Source organism: Lissotriton helveticus, chromosome 12 (assembly GCF_964261635.1).
Source record: "Lissotriton helveticus chromosome 12, aLisHel1.1, whole genome shotgun sequence".
Taxonomy (NCBI): domain Eukaryota; kingdom Metazoa; phylum Chordata; class Amphibia; order Caudata; family Salamandridae; genus Lissotriton; species Lissotriton helveticus.
The window spans coordinates 305,686,277-305,714,019 of record NC_136073.1 but is presented as its reverse complement, the minus strand read 5'-3'; the positions used below and the strand labels follow the sequence as shown (position 1 = coordinate 305,714,019).

The following is a 27,743-nucleotide window of genomic DNA, read 5'->3' as shown; positions in this document are numbered from 1 at the left end:
TTGGCTGGCTTCCAAGTTGTCTGAAGCTTGCTTCCACAACTTAGCCATTTGGCTCCGGAAGGCCAGCAGGTAGCTCACCACATCCTGGGGAAGCTTCCTGGGAGTCTTTTCCTATCCGTCTTTCACCAGGCTGAGAGGTCTCCGCACAGGGTGCCCATACAGAAGCTCAAAGGGGCTAAAGCCCACTCCCTTCTGTGGAACTTCCCTGTAGGAAAACAACAGACAGGGTAGGAGAACGTCCCATTTCCTCCGCAGGCTCTCAGGCAGACTTCTGATCATGCCTTTCAAGGTTTTGTTGAACCTTTCCACTAGACCATTGGTCTGTGGGTGGTAAGGAGTGGTGAACCGGTAGGTAACCCCACACTCCTTCCACATAGCCTGCATGTAAGCTGACATGAAGTTGGTCCCCCTGACGGACACAACTTCCTTGGGGAAACCCACCGGGTAAAGATCCCCATCAGGGCCCTCGCCACTGCAGGTGCAGTAATGGTCCTCAGAGGAATGACCTCTGGGTACCGTGTGGCGTGATCCACCCGAACCAGGATAAACCTGTGACCAGCTGACGTTGGTGGATCCAATGGCCCCATAATGTCGATGCCCACCCTTTCAAAGGGGGTGCTAACGACAGGAAGTGGTTCCAGGGGAGCTTTCAGCTTCACGCCTGTTTTCCCACTGGCTTGGCAAGACACACATGTCCGGCAGTAAGTGTCGGACGCCCTCTTCATCTGAGGCCAATAAAAGTGGGGGACAAGTCGGGCAAAGGTCTTGTCCTGACCGAAGTGTCCTGCCAAGGGTATCTCATGAGCCAGTTCTAAAAGAAAGGCTCGGTAACGTTGAGGGACAACCAAGACCCGTGACGAACCGTACACTGGTGCCTTTGGTTCACTGTAGAGGAGACCATCCTCCCAGTAAATATGGTAGTTCCCCGTAACGTTTCCTGCTGCCTCGGCTTCGGCCTGTCGCCTCAGTCCCTCAAGGGTAGGGCACTCCTTCTGGCCCTTACAAAACTCCTCTCTGTTACGCCCTCCTTCCACATGCCACTCGGCAGGGATAGGTAGGTTCTCCAGGGAAACGACATCCCCCTCCGTGGACTCCTGGTCTACCACCGCAGGTGGCCTATCCGTCTCACGGGGCGTGGATGCCGAAGCAGGCTTCTCCTGTCCCTGCATCTTTCCCTTTTTGCCAGCCAGCTGTGCCTTTGTTCCAGGCTCCAACCCAAGCGAACTCCCCCTCCAGGTAGTCGCGGACCTTGTGCTAGCACAGGCCCCGTCAGGTGTACCCAGCATCTCAGAATGAGTCCGGTATTCCACCTCCTTCCAAGCATTGTGCTCCATATCATTCCCCAACAGACAATCAACTGGCACGGCAGGGCTTACGGCAACTCAAAGGGAACCTGCAACCCCTTCCCACTCAAATGGAACCTCGGCCACTGGGTAGTGGCCCATTCTGCCGTCAGCCATCGCGGCAGGGTGGAGTACATGTGGAATCACCTGCTCTGGAGACACCAGATGACTTCTTACCATAGTCATACTGGCTCCTGTATCTCTCAGAGCTTCCCCTCTTTGGCCATTGATGGTGACCCACTGCCCATACTTGGTAGTATTTGAGGGCACCTGGATCTTAGGAACCATCTCCCGATCCCCCAGGGACACTAAAGTGACACCCGCCCACTGCCCCCCCTTATTTAAGGGCAACTCCTCCCCGAGCACTACACTAGCTACTCCCGGGGCTTTCCCTCCAGTGGGAGGGGGTGGTCTCTTTGGGCACTTTGATCTCCCTTATAGTGCCCAACGCCACCACACTCAAAGCAGTGGACAACCCTTGGCTGCTGACTTTGGCCAGGATGAGGGTTTCTGGGTGGGTTAGCCTTGGGGATGAATCCTGCTCCCTTTCCCTGGAAACTGTTTTGGGGGCCTCTTGAGAACTCCCTCTTTTTATCTCCCCCTCTTTCTTCTGGGGAGCGCCCTGTCCGGTCCTTTGGGAATCCCCTCCAGTCCCCTTTGAGGACACCCAGGTACTGGCCCAGATGTCTGCCTCCTCAGCATGCTTCCGGGGGCTGGTCAGCTTGCTGTCCACCAGGTGTTGTCGCAGCTCGGGAAAACATTTCTCGAGTAGGTGCTCCTTGAGGATAAGGTCATACAACCCCTCGTAGTCCCCCACTTCGCTGCCTTGAACCCAACCCTCTAGGGCCTTCTTTGCATAGTCTAGAAAATCCACCCAATTCAGTGTGCTTAGTTTATGGCTCCTCCTAAATTTCTGTATGTATTTTTCTGGAGTCAGCCCAAACTTTTTTATCAGCGCCACTTTCATGGTGGGGTAGTGGGTCTGCTCTCCCTGCTCTAGGGCCAAAAGGGTATCCCTTCCTGCAGGAGGCATGTATTTGTACAAACCACCCCCCCAGTGTTTTTCCAATATCCCATGGGCTCTTAAGGAGACCTCATAGGCAGCCAGCCATGTCATCCCCTGTGCTGTAGCTGGCGACTACGTCCTTGGGTAAATAGGGTCTGGGTTCCCTGGTTGTATCTTTGGATTCGCTGCCACCATTAGGAGTACTGGGAGTCCCTACTTGCAGGGCCTTAAGGTCTAACTCTCTGAGACTCAACTCATGAGCTAGCCTCTTCTCCTCCCTCTCCTTCTCTAATTTTGCCAACTCCCATTTTAACTGCCTCTCCTCCCTCCTATCCGCTAGTTCAGCTTCAGTTAGACTCCTTCAGTTAGACTCCTCACGGAAACACTGCTGCCCTCCCTTGAGAGTGTCCTGGGACCTGTTAGTAGGTTTCCCCTCTCTTGTGGATACAGACCATCAACCTCGACGACAGTGTCCCGGTCCCCCTCTTCCTCCTCCATCTTCCCCTCTTGGTGCGCTTCCCTCCATGCCCTCAAGCTAGTTTGAAGTTCACTCTTCTTCGCACCTCGCTTGAAGTACACCCCCTCTCTCTGGCAAAAGTCTCTGAGTTGGGCTACAGTATAGCTCTCCAATTCTTCCAGATCAAATTCCATTTTGCCACTTAGGGTCAGGGACAGCCACTCGGAAGAAGTTAAGAAAGGGGGTAAAGTGAGAATTACCTCCACCCACCAACAGGAGTAAATTTGGAAAAATGTAATTAGGGAGTCCGCTTGGAGAAAACTCCAGGTGTAGGCATGTGGTACACACTGCGTTACTATTAAGTGGATGCAAGCACAAGCTCTAATCCCACCGCTGGACACCAAATATGTTGGACCTGGGGGTACCAGTCCACATAGGGTAGCCTGGCAGAGTGTAGGAAGGTCTAAACTCAGAAGCAATTGTGTACAGCTTGCATCACACCATCAACAGTAATTCAGTGCACATCCACTAGAAAAAGAATGACTCTACACCAGGTTGGAAAAATCCGGATTGCTTTATAAAAATTCTCTAGTTTCTCTTTGTTACTTAGCAGACTTTAGTTTCAGCACATAAACAGCTCCACATGTAATTATTGACAACAGGACAGTTTCATAAACCATTAATGACACTTCTCCCCTTCTCTCTGAAAGGAGAGTTCTGTAACAACTCCTGCACCTTAAACAAGCAAAATATATTTCATCGATCCGGTATTCAGCAAGTTTAGATCTCTCTTACAATTAGGCTTGGCTGTTCATTAACCATGTGTTCTCAATGTAATATTGAGCCTGAAGTTACAGGCATCAGCTCCACAATGATACCAAGATTTATGGGGATGGAGCTCTGAAAACCCACAAGCAGAATATTCTAATTTCCACAACCAGCCTTTTAGATTGCTCTGTCCAGGGTATAATTGCAAGCTTTCACAGTTCCATTTGACAGCACCAATTGTTTGGCCTTACAGTGGTAACCCCGACCCCTTAATCTGCAATTTACCCTTCACCCCGTAAAATGCCTTCCTGCAGGCAGCCTTTTCAAGTAGGTACGATAGGACAGTTATGAAGTCACACACTCCTTGCGTCTGGTTTATTTAACCGCCAAACCAGCGGGAAGAGAAATTGCCCCAAAACCCGTTGATGGTTTACTGGCCCTCCCCGACGACTGTTAGTTTGTGAATGAGGTCTTTGCAGTCGGGTTCCGCAGGCTCTCCCCTCCCTTCACTACTCCGAAGCCAGTTAGGACTCACGGGACCCCTCTCTCCACTTCTCTTTCTTACCACGTGGTTGGGGGCTCGTCCCGGCCTCACACTCATCCCTGCTGGAGGCTCAGTCCACCGGAATCCTGGCTCCGTGATGATACCGCCCCTAGCGCTGCAGGATATAAAGCAGCTGATGGGGTCGGAGCTACGCCGCGTCTTCCTCGGCGTTCCTCACAGCTCACCGCTCTATATCCCGCCCTCCTCGCGTTTGTCAGAGGGGGGGAGGGAACTTCGCAGGACGGCCTCCTTCAATTTCACGTCAATATTCTTCCGGAAACCCGCTCGACTGCCCTCACTGTTCTCCGCAATGCTAGCTGTCAAGCTCACTGCCCCGCTGACCCCAGGCAAGCCCTCCCGGCTGACTTTCTACCACAGGGGCCCAGGAATCAGCGGCATAGGTCCGGTGACGGAGTCGCCACTCGCCAATCGCTACCGGGTAGGTCTATTTTCCTATGACCAGGAAGTCTCTCAGGAAAAGGAGCGAGGATGTTTTTAAACTCCACCACTTCTAAGCGGGCAGTTCAGGCGGGGTCACTCACAAGAAAGGTGGAAAACAAAGGCGGAACAATCTCCTTTTCAGTCAGGACCTGTCCCCAGTGACTTCCTTAGCTAGTTAACTGCGTCTTAAAGGAGGAGGTTTAATGGCTTCAGGAGCCTATAAACGAGGTAGCGCTGCCAGGGCTCAGTCAGTAGATAGGGGGCTATGTCAGCAAGGTAGGGCAGCTGAACCAGGGGACAGTCTATCTCCTATCAATGCGCTTGCCTCCCTTCACTAATGCTTCACTCCTCGCTATGCTCTCTCAGGCTCACTGGTCACTCCTCAAAATGGCCGCCCTGGTTCTGACCCTTATATAGGCTGGCCTCAGGCTACCGGAACCAGCTGGAAGGTTCTGGAGATTTCCCCATACTTTCCTATGGCTCAGTTCCCGAGGTAGTCAGTTGTGGCAGTTACCAACCACCATTTTGTAGGACTAAATTTTCATGATAAAAGGGGGCATCAAGGCCTAAAAGGAATTTAGAGGGACAAGGACGCACCTAACCCCTAGGACAACACCAAAAAGTCAAGTGGACATAAAAATGAAAGAAATTGGAAGGCAGAAAGGGGACAAAAATAAATAAATAAATAGGAGGGACCACCCAAAGGGCTGACAGGTCTAACAGGCATTATGGCAGTCTTCCATAGCAATAAAGACTTTTATTTGAAAGCTGCAACATTGACTTTGGGTACTGCAGTTTTGTGAGCACTTTTCATGCAAATGGAGCTGACTCGAGGGAGGCATATAATAACAGCCTCAGACCTGCAGTTTTTGATTGTGTTGCCCACCTCATGCATTGAAAAAATATAACAACACAAATAAATAGAATGCTGAACTGGTGAAGGTCCAGATGAAGATAGATGATGCAGAAAACAGATCACTCCGGTCAAATCTTAGATTTACGGAGATACTTGAAGGGCTGACAGTTCCAAGCTTAACTTCGGATCTTATTTCTGAACATGTCTAGCTAGCTCATTGCGTTCCTGCTGTTCAACACCTCAACGCAAAATATCCACGGACGATCGTAGTTAACTTCGGAGACTTGAGGATCAAGGAGTAAACCCTTGTTAACACCATCATAGACAAAACATACCAGCCTTTCATGTCTGTATTTTCTGCATTATCACAAGAGTTCAAAGGCATGATTAGTTGCTTTCAGAATCTCTGCACCCCACAAGGAACAATCACATATCTTCCAATTGGTAGAACAAGCCGAAAATGTTTTGCACTCTATCCAGCAGCCCAGAGGGGGGGACAGAGTGAGCAGGGTCAGACAAGTAATCTTTCATCTTGAGGCTGCCTGAAATGTTTAAATGTTTTCATGCCCTATTGGATATTTCGGGAATTTTCTGTGAAGTTACCTGGCTAATTGCCTATCCTCTTGAGACACCCTAAGCAGCCTTAGGCAGTCCTCAAGTGCCATGCCAAGGCACCATCTAATGAGATGGGGAGGAAGGGAAGGTGAGGGGGAGATAGGGGGTGGTTTGGCCTAGAGGGGATGAGTGGAAGCTCTCAGGCAAGCCTCAGGGTAGGTGGGCTCTAGGGAGCAGTAAAGCCTTCATTCTGATGAGAAGAGATCTCATATACAGTCCAAGTCAATCAAGCAAGATTTGAGGAGATTACTGCCCTGCAACACGATTTAGAGCACGCTCATAGGAATAACCATAGTTCACACACTACACAATTCAAAGCTAATTCGGTGTTGGCAAGTCAGAGCCTCAAAGAATGTTTCTCTTCAAGAGAGGTGGTTAACACAGGGGCGTAGCTAGAGCTTGTAGCGCCCGGGGCTATCCTTCAGATTGCCGCCCCCTGGCGGGTGCTGGGGAAAGAGGACAGCGAGCACCTGAAAGAGGTCTGAAAAACACATAGTATCGCCACTGATAGTCAGGTGAAGCTCACAACTTCTCATCCACCGGCAGCCCGCTGCTAAGCTGAGCTCTGGAATTAGGTGTGAAAGAATTTACGTAGGACGAAACAAGCGAAAACAAAACACTTCCTGTGCTCGTCCTTGAAAAATGTACAGTAGCTTGAGGCATGTTACCTACCTATGCCTTCCAAAGCTAGAAATGGAAAAATTGAAGAGCAGGCACCCTGTACCAGAGTACCTGCTTGTTTCTGAGAAGTGCCGGTACTCTGTATTTAAACGTACTAGTCACTCTTGAAAAGTGCTGGTACTCTCCAATTACTGTCCAATTAAACGTATTGCACATAGCTGACAAGGTTTCCGATTACTTATGTGTGACATTTTCAGAATTTCAATGTCATTATGAGTGACATTCAACGACAATGAGTGACACTTTCTCGCGAGCAAAATCAAGAAATGAAGACGAGGGAAACAATAATACCAGAAATTACACCCATTTGAGCAATGAGAAACTTTAAGATTATCTTAAAATTGCCGCAAAGTACCAGGAATGGAAATGCAGTTCTCCTCAACAGGTGCCAAAAGCAACACAACACCCCTCTTCTGCTTTCTCCGATGCACATACTCCTTCTAAACTCTTCTTCAAAAACGCTCTCACACTTGTGGAATCTCCTCTCATCCTACACTTTACACCTGCTTGCACCGCAGATAGTTCACACCGCTCGCTCCTGTGTAAAATTGCCATTCCATGATATAAAACGTTACCAGAGTGGTCATTAAATCCAAACTTCTTCATGTAAACTATTGCTTTAACTGAGCAGATGGTGTCTGGTCTGAGTACCTGCACTACTAAAAGAAAGAGCATCTGCACTTCTCAGCACTGCTGTAATACATTTAATGGGAGAGCAGCAGCACTTCGGAAGAGCGAATAGGTACTGTAGATAATAAGTAGCAGCACTTTCTCTATGTTTCCATTTAAAGTACTGCCTATAAAATTTCATATGTATACGTCCGTCACCCCTCCAACCGCATACATCACTATATCAGCACTGACAGTCTGCAGAATCCTCAGTCGCAGCTGCCACTTCAGGTAATTGACAAGTTACAGGCTCTGGCTTGTGCCTTTTGAAAATAGTACATACAGCACAGAGCTCGTCTGGACGAACACAAGGACCCCACCATTCCCGCATCACACAAGGAGCCAGGGCAGGTGAAGAATGATTTATTTATTTATTTACATCAAAGGCCCGCCCAGAGGGAATCTCTGCCTCGGGGCCAGGGCTGGTGAGACATAGGGTGTACAGCAGGACTTCAAAACACTTCTGCCTGGTGCCAGTGTGAGCGCGAACTCCGGCAGCGCAAACACTGAGAGGTCGCCCATGGATTGGAGGCCATCAGTCAGAAGAACTCAAAATCCTCAGCGACTGTCCCGTCCTAGGGAGTCTACCTGCACCCTACCATGTCCTGCCACTGCTGCCAACGAAAGAGCCATAATGAAACTTGCCTGACCACACACATCATCACGGAGCGAGAAACCAGAATTTCATCTCAAGATTACAGAGGAAAATAGTTTACTGAAAAAAATTGAGATCAGCATTTCAGAAGCCGAAAAACTAACTGGGAGAAATGCCATGAATATGCAAGAAACGTACACTGCATACCTTGTATAGAGTCTCTTGTTTGTGTGACAATAAGTACAATTCCAAAATCAGTCCTATAAAAATAGCAGTTAAAAAACAGTCATGTGCAGAAAGCTAGGAGCAGCAGTTGATACACTTCTTAAAATAAAATAGCCAGAATGGATTTAAAAAAACCAGAAAGCAGACTAGCGGTAAAAAGTTTTTGTTCATAAGTTTCTTGGGTAAAATGACCAGGAGTGTAAACAAACCATGTGAAGTGCAGGTGGAAGTTTAAAGATTGTTATACTTCAGGAAAAAGCAGGTTGCTGGAAGGTAAAATTAGGGCAAAAATGGTATTCAAAATCTAAATGAAATCTGTAAATAAATCAATCAAGGGACATTGGAATGGAGCCTAACCCACCGCAGCACCACCCACGAGCCTGGAGAGCAGTGAACAGAGCTACTGGCTCGGTGTTTCTCAGGCTGTTAGTTTTAAAAATATTTATTAATACCTCAGTGAGCCATGCAGCGGCCTCTCTGATGACAGTCTGTGACCTCTCTTCTCCAAACAGGTCTGGTCGCAGGGCAGCATGATTAGGCACGTCACCAATTTGGCACAGGCAGCCCTGTGAGCAGTGAGAGGCTGCCACTTTAACAACAGAAACAAATCGGAACTACAGCCCGCTCGCACTGGGGCCCTGCCTGTCTCAGGAGTAACTGAACTTCCTGTCACCTGACACCCCCTCAATAAAATACACTCTTGCAGTCCTGATGCCATGTCACGTGAACGCAGCTAACACTCGGCTGCGCATAATGACATCTGCGCAGTCAGTTCAGCCCATGGTCAAATAAATTATAAAGGCCAAGTGCCCCACGGCTGCTGCCCTTTTAATCGTGCCGCCTGGGGCGGACCGCCCCCCCCCCTAGCTACGCCGGTGGGTTAACAAGAAGTATTGTTTCCAGAAACTCTATGAAGAGAGTGAGCACGCAGGACACTGCTGAGGTCAGTTAAAAAGAAAAGTAACCAGGTAGTGTTAGAAATGGGGTTTCTGGTTGGAAGTGGTTTGTAATCTGCCTGAGTAGGGACCCTCACTCTTGTCAGGGTAAGAGAGTCACACAGCTAAGATAACCCCTGCTCACCCCCTTGGTAGCTTTGCACAGAGCAGTAAGACTTATCCCATGGCAATGTATAAAGTATTTGTACACACAGACACACACACAGTCACACACACACACACACGCACACAAACACACACACACAAACAGTAAAGCAGTGAAAACACTACAAAAGGAGTCCATATCCGTTTAGGAAAATAGACAATATGTATTGTAATAAAACAAGACCAAAACAACAAAAATCCAACATGCACACGTAAAAATATCACTTTTTAAAAGTTTAAGCACATGTATAGTCTATAGTAATCACTGGATGTACAGAGTACATTAGATGCATCAAAATCAAAGACAATGCGAGGGACAGGGAAGGTGAAGCATCAAAAAAGCAGGTGATGCGTCGGTTCCGTACTTCTACGATGGAGGTGCAGCATCAGTTCCTCACTGCTAGGCAGGGGAGGCGTAGCTTCAGTTCCTTACTGTTGCAGGGGAGGTGATGCATCATTTGCAAACACGATGCACCGGTTTCTTTCTGCAGTGCAGCGTTGATGAAGAAATCGGCACCCAGGGACAATGCCTCGAAATTCAAGTCTTGCGGCATCGATTCCACTGTGATGAAGCAGGCTCTGCATCAGAGTTGGAGTGGTGCGTCACAGACTGCGATGATGCGAAGCCCGAAACTCATGCATCAGAGGTTCTTCTGCTTTAAGGGAAAGCTGAGGCCTGCGTTGTAAGCCTCAGTCATTGCATCAAGCGGGAACCATGCTCCGGTGCTGGCAGCAGTGATGCTTCAAGTTTTTGCTCTCTTTGTAGAGCTCATGGCAATGGCCTTTAGACAAGATCCTCAGAGTCAGCCTCCTCTTCCCACTGCCCCGAAATTAAAGATGTTTGCTGATTATATTATCTTTATTTAGCATGCATGGTCAGTGATGTTCAAAATACGTTCGCTAAAATACAATCTTTTACGGATATTGGGGGCTATAAAAGCAACCAGGCCAAATCAGAAGGATTTGTATATAATTGTTTAGCTTCAATTTTTACTATGCATATGCAACAGCATTTTTCGGCTAGTGACCCTATAAGGTACTCTTGCATCTTTGTCTCTCATCACTTTTTTGATCTATTTCAATTAAACTACATCCCTATGCTAAACAAGACACATTTAATATTAACCAACTGGCATCATTTTCTGCTATACATTATAGGACAGGTAGCACTTATCAAGATGTCGATCCTTTCCATGTTTGTCTTTATTTTCTCTAATGTTTGGATCGTAGTTCGGTAGTCTTTTTTCATTGAGGTGGATCAAATGGTCAGTCATTTTTTGTGGCAAGGGAGGAAGGCCCACACGAAGCTCACCATAACTCAGCTCTCTATGGAAGATGGAGGCTTGGCACTCCAAATGATGTTGAATATTATCAAGTCACCTTTAGCAATTGGCTAAATCGTGCTGCTACAGAGAACAATCCTTCAAACTTCTTTTACTTGTAATGCATTCTTACTGAGTCCAACTTCCAGCTCCCAGCCTTTTTTAAGAATTAGGAGATTGACAAAAAGTTCCCACATGTAGTTATTTATAAGTTTGCAGGACTCCAAGAAAAATATCAGTTCCCCCGCTGCACCACCAGATGCCACTGAAGAGTGCAAATTCTAGGCATGCCCCTGAAATGGAATACAGTTGAAAAATGGAGAAAGATAGGGTATCATAGATTTTGTAATTTACTGCTTGTCGGACATCTAAAATCCTGGGATCAGGTGGTTGCAGACAATGCTAATACTTTCTATTAATAAGATGAAACATAGTACCATTCGCAGTGTCTTCTTAATAGCACGATGTATCCGTAGGTGTATAATTCTATTAGTCTGTTTCTTGTTTCATGCAGTCAATTAGCACTTTATCTTGCTGTTACATTTTTATGTTCAACTAAATGTAAAAATATCCCTGAGAGGTGTTACAATTATATGAAATGTTTTCCCTGTGTCTTGTCAGGAGAGTATAATGAACATCTAGTATACAGTATTAAATTTAAAATGATTGTATTATGGTTTATTATATAATCATTTAATGTGTATATGTCACTTGTTTCTAGCCCTGACGAAGTCCTTAGGCTTATTAGCCGGACGAAACACGTGTTGGCAACGAATTGTACACTAAGAAAAAGATTTGAAGAACTGTGTGTTGTGACTGCATATGAACAGTTGAAGAAATAAAGAAGAATATATTTTTGAAACTACTTAATTGAAAATCAGTACTTTTTGATTGGACTTTATTGACTTTTTTACTAGATTTGCTCAGGTTGAGAACTGTTGAATTATATATTTAACAGTCATACTTAGTATGCCTGTTTAATTACAACTGTTGACAAGGGTTGTATCTCCACCTTAGAGCATTAACTAGATTACCTAATAAGTGGGATTAGATAAGTGAACACTATTCATTGCGCATAAGATTCCCTCTTGTCAGTTCTTGTTTTAAATTGTTATTTAGGGATTGCAGCAAATAGTGTCGACTAGAGAATTTACTTTATTGAATAATTTGTTTCAGGTCAAAACGTAGCAAAATAGCAGAGGATATGTTCAAGAATTTAAGGGCAGGAGTATCGGTAAATAAAGCAGTCACACAGAATACAGTGAAAAGTAATGAAGGTTTAAAAATGAAATTTATAAGATTGGAACGTCTTAAGAAAATAGAGATCAATAAATGGTGGGACGGAGCTACCCTTAAAGAATACATGAGATTGGAGAGAATACCTAGGGGTCTCCGGTCAAATTTGTTTCCCACATATGATGACTTAGAGGAAGATCTACTCCTAATATGGGAGAAAGAACTCACAGGGAACTCAATGAGGTTAATGAACATACTTATTGAGAATTCCGAAAGAAAAGCTAGTCAAGCAGCAGAGCAGGTAGATATACTGGAAATAGAAATAGAGGGTTTAAATTTAACAGAAGCCACGAAGAAAAACTATACTATTTTGGAGGGAGTACTAACCAAATATGAGGATGAAATCAAGGACAAGAAGGCGCGTAAACTTAAGCGAGACGAAAACGACTACCTTAATGGTAGAGTTTTTACATTCGCTAAAAGATTTGATATTTTGGTTAAAAACGATTTGCAACACAGTGTTAGCAAAACCTCACTGATGAGTGGGATTAGCTCTGCCTCATCTAGCAATATATCAGTAAGCATTGAGGATAGTAATGCAGAAACACCAGCGAATACATCTACAGGGAGTAATTTTTTACTCGAGGTCCAAAGAATACGGATAGGGAACAAGGAAAGCAATGTACAAAGAGAAAGACAAGGAGAGGAAGTAGGGGCAAAGGGAAATCAAAGTGCCAGAGAGAAAGTGAATACACGCTCGTGGAGCAAGAACAAACAATAAGAGAAAATCCGAACGATATTCAAATAGTGAGCCTATCTAGTTTCCCCCTTACAAATGAAATGAAAAATGTCTTATGTAAAGGTATGAGCTTTTGTCCTGTTACACCGTGTGATTTAACAACTGTCAAGATTGATCTGTATAAGTTTATTCAGAATTTGAAGTTGAAATACTTTTTTGCATCTAATGGTACAGAAAATAAAAAACAAGCACCAGATATTGTTGTGGGTAGCCTTTGTATACAGGACATTTGTGATACAGCAATGTTATTGTCCATTTCTGAATGTGAAGAAGATCCGATTACTATGCATAGGATCCTACAGGATCTAGAATATAACACCAATGAAACATTGGATAGTGGTCTTAAACCCAAATCCAAATGGACACCACAACTGGGGGGCGGAAATAATATTGACGCCTTCCATAGGGTGGTAAAGAATGAATTGGACAATATTGAAAAGAAAATCAATAATCCGAAAAGTATGATGTATGCAGACAATTTATCTAGTGGAGATTGTAATGCCCTAAAACAATTAACATCGAATAAAGACATAATATTCAAAAGAGCAGATAAAGGGGGAAATATAGTTATTTTAGATAAGGAATACTATGAGAATGAAATATTGGAACAATTGAGTAATGCAAATTTTTATGTGAAACTGTCCAACAATCCCATTTTTAACGTTACCAAGGTAATTAATGATCAACTTAAATCCTGGCATTCTGAGGGTCTACTAAATGTTGATGAATATAAATACTTGGTAGTAGATAGACCTAATTTCCCATGCCTATACTGCTTACCAAAGATTCATAAAAACGCCACTAGACCACCAGGTAGACCGATAGTATCGGGAGTGGGAGGACCCAGTGAAAAAATCTCTGAATTTGTAGACACTTATCTACAACCATATGTAGTTAACCTCCCTTCCACAATACAGGATACTAAACATATCTTAAATATCATAATGGATTTACCATGGGATGATACTATGATTTTGGTGACAATAGATGTTGTCTCTTTATACACAAATATTCCTCATGAACTAGGATTAGAATCATTGAGATATTATTTGTATAAGAGACCAGTAGAACTACTTGATCATTCGAACATGCTGATAGACATGGCGAGAATAATTCTTGAACACAATGTTTTTCTGTTCAAAACAGATTGGTACCAACAAACATGTGGTTCGGCGATGGGCTCCAGATTTGCACCGTCCTACGCCTGTCTCTTTATGGGACGGTTTGAGGCGGTGCATATCTGGGGTACCCATGGGGCTGAATGGCATGATTCCATCATGTATTTTGGGAGATATATAGACGACTGTCTCCTAATATGGACAGGTGGGGAAATTAAACTTATGGAGTTTTTTGATTACCTTAACAATAATTCACATGACTTAAAATTCACGATGCAATACAGTACTGAATCTCTAATCTTCCTAGATGTAGAATTATTTGTAGAGGAGGGAAAATTGAAAAGCAGAATGCATAGGAAGGCAACCTCCTGCAATTCATTATTACACGCAGGTAGTGCCCATCCGAAGACACAGATAAACGCCATTCCTTATGGCGAGTTCTATAGAGCACGCAGAAATTGTACTAAGGAAGAAGATTTTGAAAAGATGATATTGGATATGGAAGAAAGATTTCTTGCTAGGGGTTATGACAAAAAGGTTCTCTTTAAAGCTAAAAATCGAGCAATGAAATAGAAAAGGTTGGATACTCTCAAACCGAGAGAAAAAGAGAAGCTTAAAAAGGTACCTGTGAAATTAGTAACAGGTTTTCATCCCTGGTCGCATAAAATATTTAATATTCTTAAGAAACACTGGCATCTCCTTACATCAGACGCCCAAGTGCAAAAGTTTATTCCTAAATACCCAAGTGTGACTTACAGGAAAGGAAAAACATTAGGCAATATAATCAGCCCAACCTACCATAGTGACCAAGAAGCGAAACCGACATGGTTACATCAACACAATTTGGGTTCTTTTAAATGTAATAATTGCAGTATGTGTAAAGTTGCAATTAAGGAGAAGAAAGACTTTGAATATAATGGATCCAAAAAATATATAATAAGGCAGCATATTGATTGTTCAACTAAATATGTAGTCTATATTGTAATATGTAAATGTTTAAAAATCTATGTGGGTAGCACCATTAGAAGTATGAAAGATCGTATTTCTGAACACTATCGAGCTTTTAAAAATATGGATGCAAGACACCCCATAGGTGTACACGCAGCAATGTGTACTAATAAAGGTTTCTCCTTTCATGGACTAGAGAGTATCCCTTTGAATGTAAGAGGAGGGAATAGGGAACTTAGGCCCACATGCATCAAGCATTTTTGTAGTCGCAAACGGTGCGATTGCTTAAAATCGGCCGTTTGCGAATGCAAAAGTGCTTTTTGGGATGCATGAAGCAATTTTAGAATTCGTAATATTTTTGCGAGTTCTAAAATTGCGGGTGCTTTTAAGAAGTCGCAGATGTGCGACTTCTTAAAAGCAATGCATCATTACTGTGACAAGTTGAAATTCGCAATTAGGGTGGCAAATTTACCGAGTGGTTGAACCACTCGGTAAATTTGGAAAAAGTGTTTAAAATGGTGAAAAAATATTTTTTTCAACATTCATGTTTAACACACACATGTCCTTAGGACATGTGTGTGTGAAACATGATGCGAAAAATACATTTATGGGGTGCATGGGGGGGTCCTTTGGACCCCCCTGCACCCATGAAATTTTCTAAGTGCCACTCGCAATTCCCATTGACTCCCGGCCCATAGGAATCAATGGGAATTGCGAAAATTAACTTAAGAATTCGGTATTCATTTGGGATTCGGTAAAAATTGCGATTTTTACCGAATCACAAATGAATACCGAAAATAATGATGCATAGCATTTTGCACTTCTTAATTTGCGATTCCTTATTTTTCGCAAATTAGGAAGTGCAAAATGGCACATTGATGCATGTGGGCCTTAGAGTTCGACAAGCTGAAGTCCGCTGGATAAGTATACCACATGCAGTAGAACAAGGCATCAACATTGATAGTGAGTTGCAGTACTTTTTGGGATGAAAACACTGACATGCTCAAACAAAATATACAGATAATAAGTGTGACAAATAACATCTTCAGTATTGTACACTTTATCATCTCTGTATTTATCACTATGAATAACGCATCTTAATACAACACCTTATTTCTGACAACTTGTGTATCTGTGCTTATGAATAATACCTAACTGTACCTATAGCATTATTTGCGCTAATATGTTTTATGATGGTTATATATATATAGTAATGTATTATACTATTAGGTTTAGCTAAAATCGCAAACTAGGGTTATGGTATTATATATAACATACTGAAGAAAATCTAATTTGTAAATGCAAGTAATAAGTGCATCTTTGTGTATATATGCTGTTAATATGTATGATAGAATGTGTGCTTCATACATGGAATTATTACTGATGTAACTTCAAACCCTGTGATGGTTCTAATAATGTCTATGAATGATGATTTATTTAATGTATATATGACCCGTTCGTTTCTTCATACTTCTGCTTTTTCTTTCCCTCTACGCATTAACTGAGGCCCAAACGATCCTACATTTTCACTCATTTCGTTATATTAAACGAGTGCAAAGATAGCACCTGAGAAACATTGATTGACCGTAGGAGTACCCTGATAGAACAGTTAGAAAACCTGCATGATATGGAAATTTATATAGAAGTAAAAGTAAGCGATAATATTATTATTGTCAGATACTCGTAAGGATTTGAATACTTATATGTATTTAAATATCGTTATATTTTCTCTTTTCAGCATTTTGTAAATTATATGTTTTAATGTGCAAACAAATTTGGAACGATAATTGAAATTAATTATAGGTTTGTACACGCTTAATTTTAAGAAATTAATTATCATAGGATCTTTCGAGGACCTCGCCATTAGTCCGTTTTTACTTAGGGTTTTATTTAAACCTACATAATATGGCGTATAAACTAGGGCTTGGGTAAATACTAACTTCAGAGTAGTCCGTTTTCTAATGTGGCCAGTATAAATAGCCCATTTCAACATGGCACGGGTGCTAGACGCCGAGTTGCGAGTGACTTCCAATATCGATCGAGAGGATTATAATACGGGTGAGTCTTTGATGCATCCTACATGGATACTGTTATAGAGTTATTTATCGACAAGGAACTACTTAGTTATTCAAACTTAAATCGTTTGTTAACAGGAATTAAAAAGAATATATTTGTGACTATACAAAAAAAAGAAAGTGCCCGTTTTCTCTTTGGAGATTTTCAAGTAAAGAAAAGGTAAACTTTAACACTGCTCTAATGAATATGTACCGCTAGACTACCATCTGTTATTTAACGGTACCTTATACTCTAATGATGATTTTTTATACATATGGCTCCTCTATATAGGTCCTGATATTAATTATTTAGAAGTCACGAGCAACGACCTAAGAGGGAACTAACCACTATTCAGGTAAACCGTGCTAATATAGGCCTTTAGTTATCAATTTATAACCATGAATAAATTAATATAACTCATGACCGAGTTATTATAATTGACACTATAAAGTAATATATAAATGATAAGTATAGTGTCCAATTTAGTAACACATGGCCGTTTTTTCAACCAATGAGATCTATATACAATAATACTTCTGAACTGTGTGGATAAACTTTATACTCATTTATCGAACCTTTATTATTGGTGTATTGCCATAAATTCCAAAGATTTAACTTGGCTCTATTGTTATTAGATAATGAACAGTGTCATTTACTTTGCTGACTGATAAATTTGTAAACTGTATATTCCCGGTATAAATACTAAAATATATGTGCCTTTCTAATAGGTTACTTTCCTTCTTAAGAAAACGCAATCCTTTAAATTCTACCCTACAAAACCTTATTTGTCAAACTGGTAAGTCTGGCACTAGTTTAACTTTTAACTTTTAGCAATACTCCTCTAAAGAGGAGTCTCTTTTTTATCATCATGTGCTATTATGTATTAGGCCTTTCTATTAATAAGATGAAACATAGTACCATTCGCAGTGTCTTCTTAATAGCACGATGTATCCGTAGGTGTATAATTCTATTAGTCTGTTTCTTGTTTCATGCAGTAAATTAGCACTTTATCTTGCTGTTACATTTTTATGTTCAACTAAATGTAAAAATATGCCTGAGAGGTGTTACAATTTTATAAAATGTTTTCCCTGTGTCTTGTCAGGAGAGTATAATGAACATCTAGTATACAGTATTAAATTTAAAATGATTGTATTATGGTTTATTATATAATCATTTAATCAAGTGTATATGTCACTTGTTTCTAGCCCTGACGAAGTCCTTAGGCTTATTAGCCGGACGAAACACGTGTTGGCAACGAATTGTACACTAAGAAAAAGATTTGAAGAACTGTGCGTTGTGACTGCATATGAACCGTTGAAGAAATAAAGAAGAATATATTTTTGAAACTACTTGATTGAAAATCAGTACTTTTTGATTGGACTTTATTGACTTTTTTACTGGATTTGCTCAGGTTGAGAACTGTTGAATTATATATTTAACAGTCATACTTAGTGTTGGACTTGGCCTTTTCCCCCCAAATTTTTCGCTTTTGCCCCTCCAATTTGAAATGCCTCCCCCATGGGATTAAACCTGTATAGGCCATGAGTGGTGTGAGACACCTTGTTAAAAATGTAATGTCATGTAATGGTGTGAGCACTTGTAAATTTCCCCATTTTAAAAATGCACCTGACTAAAATGTACTGTATTTAAAATGGATGCCATGGCCATGGGTTTTGCCACTGTACTGCCATAGGTCAGCAGTCTAGCTATTATTACCCATCTACCCCTAGCATTTGGAGGGAAAGCCTGGCACCCAGGGTGCTCAACCCCTCCCCTTGAGCCAGAGTGAACCAGTTTTCCCCAACATTCCGGAAGGTGCTGGCTCTGTGAGGGAGGAGGGTATAAGTAGGGTGAAGTGCCACCAAAAAGTCAGTCAGCGCTGAGACAAGAAAGAGAAGGGACCTGCTGTGAGGTGCTACCGCCACATGGTCCCGTGAGCTGGGCCCTGCATCCCTATAAACCCCCCCCTCTGCTGTCCCCATGGGCCCCTGACAAGGGAGGGCCCCTATCCAGGTCACTGACGCTATTTGACCGGTACCACGCCAGTGCTGTGTGAAGAAGCGCCCAGGGGGTGAGGAGTGTGCCCCTGAGGAATTGCTGTGAGATTGTCTGCCCCTTTGAGGCACCATGGGGAAGATTGTGCCCCCAAACGAAATGCTGCTGGCTGAGGTGCTGTGAGGCCCTGTGGAAGCGCTGGGCCCTGGGACTGTTGTGGCCCCCTAGTGCTGAAAAGCCGCCTGTCAAGCGCTGTGTGGTGAAGCGCTAAATTCCTGCCCCCTCTGCGTTTTCTGAGGAGCAGTGCGCTGGGAATAGCGCCGTTTTCGGAGGAGCAGTGCGCTGTGAGAGATGCTGTTTCCTGAGGAGACTGTGGCAGCTTGTAAATAGCGCCGTTTGTTGAAGCGCGCTTTTGCCGCTATCCAAAGAAGTACTTAAAAGGGAGCCTACCCCTTATTGCTGCCGGAAATCACCGCCGCGGCCCGGCGCTGACGTGGGGATTCCCCCCCACTGCTGTGGGTATCGTTGCGGCGGCCCCCGGTACCAGGAGAGGGCCGCCGAAGTGAGGAAGGGGCCGCGCTAGGCCCTGAGGCCGCGGCACTCGCGTCACGTGACGGGGGCGCCCGGCCGCGTCATCGGCCCGCCCCCGCCAACGCCGCGCAGGGATTGGTTGCCGGCCCGGGCGGCCGGGAAGGCAGGAAGAAGCCGAGTCGGAGCCCCGGGTCCCCGTGAGGTAGGAGGGGGACCCGGGTGAAGCTTTGTTGCGGGGCCCCCGTGCCAAGGAGGGAGCCCCGAGAGAAGCAACCGGAGCGGGAGGCCACCCCGCCGGTCTGTGCCCCCACACGAGGGGCCGGTGAGGTAGGCGGGCCGGGGCACACTGTCGGTGCCAGCCCCACCTCCCGACCTGAGGCGCCCGGAGTAGAGCAGCTGCGAGGCTCCCGTGAGGTCGAGGGAGCCCCGATTGAGCCGCCCAGGCCCCCGTGAGGAGGAGGGGCCGGGTGACTCCCCCGGAGGGGAGAAAAGTTCCATTTGCGTGTGCTGCGCCAGAGGGCCTCGAGGCACATTGCCGGTGCCTGCCCCACCGCCAAGGAGGCCCTGGACAGCCCGGTGAGTGTGGGCAACAGCAAACGGTGTGGGGGGTGGAGAGGGCAACGGGACACAGGGTCGGTGTCCGCCCCTCCCCTGCCTCTGTTGACTAGGTGGAGCCTAAGTGCCCAGAAACCAAGTCAAGGCTGCTGGTGACTGCTGCTTCAGAGCCCCGGGATACCTGAACTGCCTACCGAAGCCCCGGCTCACTCTAAAAGTCTCAGGGAGGGAGGTAGAATGTTGTTGTGCCCCCCAGGAAAAGGTTTGACATGCCTAGCCCAGCGAGGGGTTCATTGAAATGCACCTTTTTGCCTGTTGCCTAATTTTCCCTGAAGTGTCCCACCTATATATGTAGGCACCGAGGAGGGTTTGCCCTAGGTTGAGGTTCTTAGGCCCAGAGGCTGGCCCCCATTAGGTTTAAGGCAATACGGGCCTAGTGGTTAGGTGACTGCTATCTGCCTGTTCTCCCTAGTTAGGGCTGAGCCTTATGCTAAAGCAGAGTGCCTAGCGTGCTGCGTCCCCTACTTGGGATTGGGACGTCAGGGGCCTAATAAGGGTGGGCTGTTGTGTACACCCTGATGTTCGATACCCCTAGTTTGATGGTAGAGGGAGCCTAGTTGATTCCTGACAGGTGTTCCTGATTTATGAGAAGGGCCCCTACCTGATATCTATGCTGGGCGATGTATGTTCCGCCTAGGTTGGTCAATGGGTTGGCCTGATGTGTTATTCCAGGCCCTTGTTTATGTACCAGATTAATGGGCCAGACAGGCTAATTTATTACAGGTGTTCCTGTCCATATTATGCCGTGATGCCCTAATGTTTTTCCCTAACAGGGGTTGGGTTGGTGTTAATGTGCATGATGTATTTCTATGTTAATGTAGAATTTTGTAATTACAGCCTTCCCTTTAGGATGAGATTCTGAGTTGGCCCCGCCAAATTGGCCCCAGATCTAATGACATTTTGATCCCATCCTTTTTCTTCCTTTCAGCATGGACTACTTCCTATGTAAATATTTCTCCCCATTATTCGCTTGGCTCTGGCGCCATTCGGCGTCCTGTTGTGACACTACTGTTTTGCATTCTTTTGCCTTGCAGGTTGGAAACCCTACTAAACTACGTATCTTTTTCTAACTCAAACTGGTGTCCTGCCTCTTTTGTGGTGTGCCTGGTGTGTTGACTGAGGGTACTGCGTGAGTGCTTCACATGTCCTCGAAGTTTGGCCTGCCCGCTTGATGCCATGCTACCCCTTTGGAGATCTGGGTAACCCCCATTTCTTACATTGGTGGCAAGCGGTGGGATAGGACTTGTGTTTGCGCAGTACCACAGCGGCCACAGGTTACACCACAAGTAGAGCCTTGTGGTGGGGATTATTGTTTGGAAGAATATTGTTGCTAAATTGCTTCCTCCTGAAAGTGTTTTGCAATTGTGTCCCCTTGTTCCACTGGGAGGGTGTGTCCCGGGTGTACCTCGCCACGATGGGGTTGGTTTTGGACGAAGTGGAACTGATGGAGTACACCGAGCAGGAAGTCATAGATTTCCTCAAGGAGAGAGGGATACCCCCAGTAGGAAACATTAGGAGAAAGTTGTTTCTCTATGAGGCCCTCAAGAGGGGAGAGGCCTTAGAGATTGGTGGGGACTTGTCTGACTACCCTCCCGAGTTTTTGAAGGGTCAGTGGGTTAGAGGCCAGAGAGAGGGCTCCCCATCCAGAACCCTGGGAAGTAGTTACCCCGATGAAGAGGAGGAAGAGTTTAACAGGGCAGAGACGCCAGTAGCTGATGAGGACACCGTAGATAGGGAGTCTCGCACTGGGTCCAGTCCCGGGGGCACTGCCCCATCCCTTTCACTGTCCCCAGAAGAGTGGGTAGATAGGAGGGAAGAAAGGGAGCATCAGCTGGCGCTGGCGAAGCTCAGGTTTGAGCAGGCCACAGAGTTAGCGCAGCTGAGGATTCAGGAGCAGAGGCTAGAGACAGAAATGGTCCTAGCCCAGGAGAGGATGGCGGAGGCGGAGAGGGCTTTCGCCAGAGAGAGATCAGCTCAGGTGGGTAGGTTGTCCCCTGAGAGTGGGTTGTGGAGTCTGGATTCACCGAGGAGGGTGGGATCCAGTGGTGGCAGCGAGTGTAGGTCCAGTGCAAGGTGTCCCACTCCCGAAGCCCAGGAGACGGTGCCTGATTTCCAGGAAGAGGGGGACGGGTTAGTGTTTAGGGGCAGGGGAATGCTGTCCCACCAGTCCTGGGGAGAGTTTGAGGAGGAGTGTTGGACTGCATTGGAGGATTGGGTGGTGAGGAGAGCAGTAGAGGATAGGGAAGGGCTGTGCCATGCCGTTATTCGGGAGCACATGCTCATGAGTTGTGTCCCAAGTCTGCGTCACCATCTGTTGCAGTGTAGGTTCTCAGACCCCAGGGAACTTGCACGGGAGGCAGACCTCTGGGTAAGTGCCAGAGCGTCTGGGAAGACATTGGGGAGTGATCCAGAAAGGAGAGGTGCAGGGATCTTCCGACCCAGCGTGGCGGGAGAGGTGAGAAGCCCAGCTAGGTCCCAGGATAGTGGGCGGGTTGTAGGGCCTCACATCCCATCTACAGGAGGGAGTGAGACGGGGAGGTGTCCCGAGATGCCCCAACTGCAGTCACAGGGCCTGGAGAGTTCTTTTAGGGAACCCCAGGTTGGGAGTCTAGGCTGTCCCGATGTGCCTTCTCATGAAGGGAATCCCCTAGTGACAGGAGAACCCGGAGTATCAGTAACCAGAGCTCCAGTGGTTAGGGGGTCTGAACAGTCACAGGGTTTAGATCCTGGACTGGGCTTCCAGGTTCAGGGGTTGCCTGTCCTGGAGGGTGGGGTACCTGTAACCCAGGTCCCTACCAAGTTGACTCCCAGGGGTACTTCTCCCAGTGGGAGGGTGCGGAACTCTGGGAGGGGGTGCAGAGGGAGCAAGGTCTCTCCTCTGTCACCGGCTCAGCCAAAGGGCGCAGATCCCGGGTTGGGTGGCCAGGTTGAGGGTTTTCCGGACCTGGCGGGTGGGACCTCTGTGTTCAGAGTCCCCCCAAAGTTGACTCTCAGGGGTACTACTCCAGTTAGGAGGGTGCGGAACTCTGGGAGGGGGTGCAGGGAGAGGGAGGACTCGCCCCTGTCACCAGTGCAACCTGAGGGTTTCGACTCCAGGTTGGGGAGAGAGTGGTTGTGTGAGGGTGTCCCCAGGAGAAGGAGATGGAGGAACCCTAGGAGGAGAAGTAGGGGGAGGAAAGCCTCGCCCCTGAGAGCTGGTCAGCCTGAGGGTGTAGACCCCAGGTGGGTGGACCAGTGGCAATTTGGAAGGAAAAGAGTGGTCCAAGAGCATTACAAGCCTGAGGCTAGAGCCTCCCACTCTAGGAAGGAACAAGGGCCAGAGATTTCTGGATGGCCTAGAGGCCAGTCCTGGCCACATCCCACTAGGGAACACCAGTGGGGTGGTTTTGTTGAAGAAGGGAGGGTTGCGAGAGAGAACCATTGGGTTCCAGAGTAGAAAAGAGACTGCAGGTGCTCCTGTAGTAGCCGGCCTGCGTCCACCTTTTTCCGCCCCAAGCAGGGAAGCCCATCAAGGTATTGATCTGTCTACCCTAGCTTTTGGCTGGGGGGGAGCTGTGTTGGACTTGGCCTTTCCCCCCCAAATTTTTCGCTTTTGCCCCTCCAATTTGAAATGTCTCCCCCATGGGATTAAACCTGTATAGGCCATGAGTGGTGTGAGACACCTTGTTAAAAATGTAATGTCATGTAATGGTGTGAGCACTTGTAAATTTCCCCATTTTAAAAATGCACCTGACTAAAATGTACTGTATTTAAAATGGATGCCATGGCCATGGGTTTTGCCACTGTACTGCCATAGGTCAGCAGTCTAGCTATTATTACCCATTTAACCCTAGCATTTGGAGGGAAAGCCTGGCACCCAGGGTGCTCAACCCCTCCCCTTGAGCCAGAGTGAACCAGTTTTCCCCAACATTCCGGAAGGTGCTGGCTCTGTGAGGGAGGAGGGTATAAGTAGGGTGAAGTGCCACCAAAAAGTCAGTCAGCGCTGAGACAAGAAAGAGAGGGGACCTGCTGTGAGGTGCTACCGCCACATGGTCCTGTGAGCTGGGCCCTGCATCCCTATAAACCCCCCCTCTGCTGTCCCCATGGGCCCCTGACAAGGGAGGGCCCCTATCCAAGTCACTGAGGCTATTTGACCGGTACCACGCCATCGCTGTGTGAAGAAGCGCCCAGGGGGTGAGGAGTGTGCCCCTGAGGAATTGCTGTGAGATTGTCTGCCCCTTTGAGGCACCATGGGGAAGATTGTGCCCCCAAAAGAAATGCTGCTGGCTGAGGTGCTGTGAAGCCCTGTGGAAGCGCTGGGCCCTGGGACTGTTGTGGCCCCCTAGTGCTGAAAAGCCGCCTGTCAAGCGCTGTGTGGTGAAGTGCTAAATTCCTGCCCCCTCTGCGTTTTCTGAGGAGCAGTGCGCTGGGAATAGCGCCGTTTTCGGAGGAGCAGTGCGCTGTGAGAGATGCTGTTTCCTGAGGAGACTGTGGCAGCTTGTAAATAGCGCCGTTTGTTGAAGCGCGCTTTTGCCGCTATCCAAAGAAGTACTTAAAAGGGAGCCTACCCCTTATTGCCGCCGGAAATCACCGCCGCGGCCCGGCGCTGACGTGGGGATTCCCCCCCACTGCTGTGGGTATCGTTGCGGCGGCCCCCGGTACCAGGAGAGGGCCGCCGAAGAGAGGAAGGGGCCGCGCTAGGCACTGAGGCCGCGGCACTCGCGTCACGTGACGGGGGCGCCCGGCCGCGTCATCGGCCTACCCCCGCCAACGCCGCGCAGGAATTGGTTGCCGGCCCGGGCGGCCGGGAAGGCAGGAAGAAGCCGAGTCGGAGCCCCGGGTCCCCGTGAGGTAGGAGGGGGACCCGGGTGAAGCTTTGTTGCGGGGCCCCCGTGCCAAGGAGGGAGCCCCGAGAGAAGCAACCGGAGCGGGAGGCCACCCCGCCGGTCTGTGCCCCCACGCGAGGGGCCGGTGAGGTAGGCGGGGTCGGGGCACACTGTCGGTGCCAGCCCCACCTCCCGACCTGAGGCGCCCGGAGTAGAGCAGCTGCGAGGCTCCCGTGAGGTCGAGGGAGCCCCGATTGAGCCGCCCAGGCCCCCGTGAGGAGGAGGGGCCGGGTGACTCCCCCGGAGGGGAGAAAAGTTCCATTTGCGTGTGCTGCGCCAGAGGGCCTCGAGGCACATTGCCGGTGCCTGCCCCACCGCCAAGGAGGCCCTGGACAGCCCGGTGAGTGTGGGCAACAGCAAACGGTGTGGGGGGTGGAGAGGGCAACGGGACACAGGGTCGGTGTCCGCCCCTCCCCTGCCTCTGTTGACTAGGTGGAGCCTAAGTGCCCAGAAACCAAGTCAAGGCTGCTGGTGACTGCTGCTTCAGAGCCCCGGGATACCTGAACTGCCTACCGAAGCCCCGGCTCACTCTAAAAGTCTCAGGGAGGGAGGTAGAATGTTGTTGTGCCCCCCGGGAAAAGGTTTGACATGCCTAGCCCAGCGAGGGGTTCATTGAAATGCACCTTTTTGCCTGTTGCCTAATTTTCCCTGAAGTGTCCCACCTATATATGTAGGCCCCGAGGAGGGTTTGCCCTAGGTTGAGGTTCTTAGGCCCAGAGGCTGGCCCCCATTAGGTTTAAGGCAATACGGGCCTAGTGGTTAGGTGACCGCTATCGTCCTGTTCTCCCTAGTTAGGGCTGAGCCTTATGCTAAAGCAGAGTGCCTAGCGTGCTGCGTCCCCTACCTGGGATTGGGACGTCAGGGGCCTAATAAGGGTGGGCTGTTGTGTACACCCTGATGTTCGATACCCCTAGTTTGATGGTAGAGGGAGCCTAGTTGATTCCTGACAGGTGTTCCTGATTTATGAGAAGGGCCCCTACCTGATATCTATGCTGGGCGATGTATGTTCCGCCTAGGTTGGTCAATGGGTTGGCCTGATGTGTTATTCCAGGCCCTTGTTTATGTACCAGATTAATGGGCCAGACAGGCTAATTTATTACAGGTGTTCCTGTCCATATTATGCCGTGATGCCCTAATGTTTTTCCCTAACAGGGGTTGGGTTGGTGTTAATGTGCATGATGTATTTCTATGTTAATGTAGAATTTTGTAATTACAGCCTTCCCTTTAGGATGAGAGTCTGAGTTGGCCCCGCCAAATTGGCCCCAGATCTAATGACATTTTGATCCCATCCTTTTTCTTCCTTTCAGCATGGACTACTTCCTATGTAAATAATTCTCCCCATTATTCGCTTGGCTCTGGCGCCATTCGGCGTCCTGTTGTGACACTACTGTTTTGCATTCTTTTGCCTTGCAGGTTGGAAACCCTACTAAACTACGTATCTTTTTCTAACTCAAACTGGTGTCCTGCCTCTTTTGTGGTGTGCCTGGTGTGTTGACTGAGGGTACTGCGTGAGTGCTTCACATGTCCTCGAAGTTTGGCCTGCCCACTTGATGCCATGCTACCCCTTTGGAGATCTGGGTAACCCCCATTTCTTACACTTAGTATGCCTGTTTAATTACAACTGTTGACAAGGGTTGTATCTCCACCTTAGAGCATTAACTAAATTACCTAATAAGTAGGATTAGATAAGTGAACACTATTCATTGCGCATAAGATTCCCTCTTGTCAGTTCTTGTTTTAAAATGCTAATACTTCACCCGACCTTCCACTCTCATATCTCCAATTGAACAATTATCTGCGTGCCTATGTTATGGTACCTTGCATAGTTAAAGATCATATCAGCAAACCGCTCTTCGAGGATAAGCTCCCCGGGCTGGGTAATTGGTACCAGGTATTGTATTTGTATCTTCATGATCTGGTTGCTCCTGCAGGGTTCACTTGAAAGTCACAATTCACAGAGGGTAAAATAAAGTTTGCTGCTTGGAGCCGGTGGAATTGTACGGCCCACAAATCAGTTTGAGGGGCGAACTTCAAGTGAATGGCCTTCTATTTTAAATGGGCACTTAACTATACTTCACATTGCCTGCAGCAGATGTTTCTGTCCTTGTCACTGAAAGGTTTTCGATGCGATCATCCGTGAGGTGATTGGCCTCATATTGTGTTTCTCTGTCCCACACTATTCACCTTTTGGGCTAAAGTCATTGCTTTTGTTAGCAATAAGCTACAAGCTCAAATAGAACCCGACCTACAAGGGGGGTTATTTGGGATCTCAACCTCAAATTATCATTTAACCCCTTCCATGCTCATGACAAGGTCAGCTCGTCATGAGGCACACTGGAGCTGTGCTAATGACGAGCTGACCTTGTCATGAACAATGGGATCATGTAAATTTCAGCATCCAGTGGGAATTGCCTTAGCACCAATGTGGTTAACATTGAGACAGCAACAGTACTTTCATATTGGGTCTCTGGTTCCGAAGTCACTAATTCTCTAATCACTTCTATATTTGAAACATGGGTAATGCAAATGGATTTTGATAGGAAATTAGAGGAGCTTTATGCTCGAAGGGTGGGTGTGCTGAAGAAATTTAATGGGATCTTGGGTAATACAAGCGGTGAAACAGATGCTTGCTAATGGATTACTTTCAATACTCGCCTACAAAGGTTGACCTTGATGAATGATTAGATTTCTGCACTTTTTTGAATTTTGTATTGTGGTTGAGATGAATTAAGGTGTAATGTGAAATGGTTTGTACTGGATTTTTGGTTACCTGATTATCAATTAAAAAAACATTTTTAAAGAAAAAAATAAAAGTCCAATTCTGTTATGGGCAGGCACAAGTACATTTTTGAGAGGTAATGGGTGGACAACACTCCAATATTTCATGAGGTCTAGCGTAAAGTATTTTTCTAAGGTGAAAATAATTCCTTGATGGAAAAACTAACCAAAAAAAGCTTAA

The 27,743-nt window shown here is 46.6% G+C and overlaps 1 protein-coding gene across 6 annotated transcripts in view; it reads right to left on the bottom strand.

The window, feature by feature from the left end:
* The window catches only part of LOC144799803 (fatty acyl-CoA hydrolase precursor, medium chain-like), a 447,680-nt gene that overhangs the window by 250,901 nt on the left and 169,036 nt on the right, over positions 1 to 27,743 (bottom strand). The window lies entirely within an intron of this gene.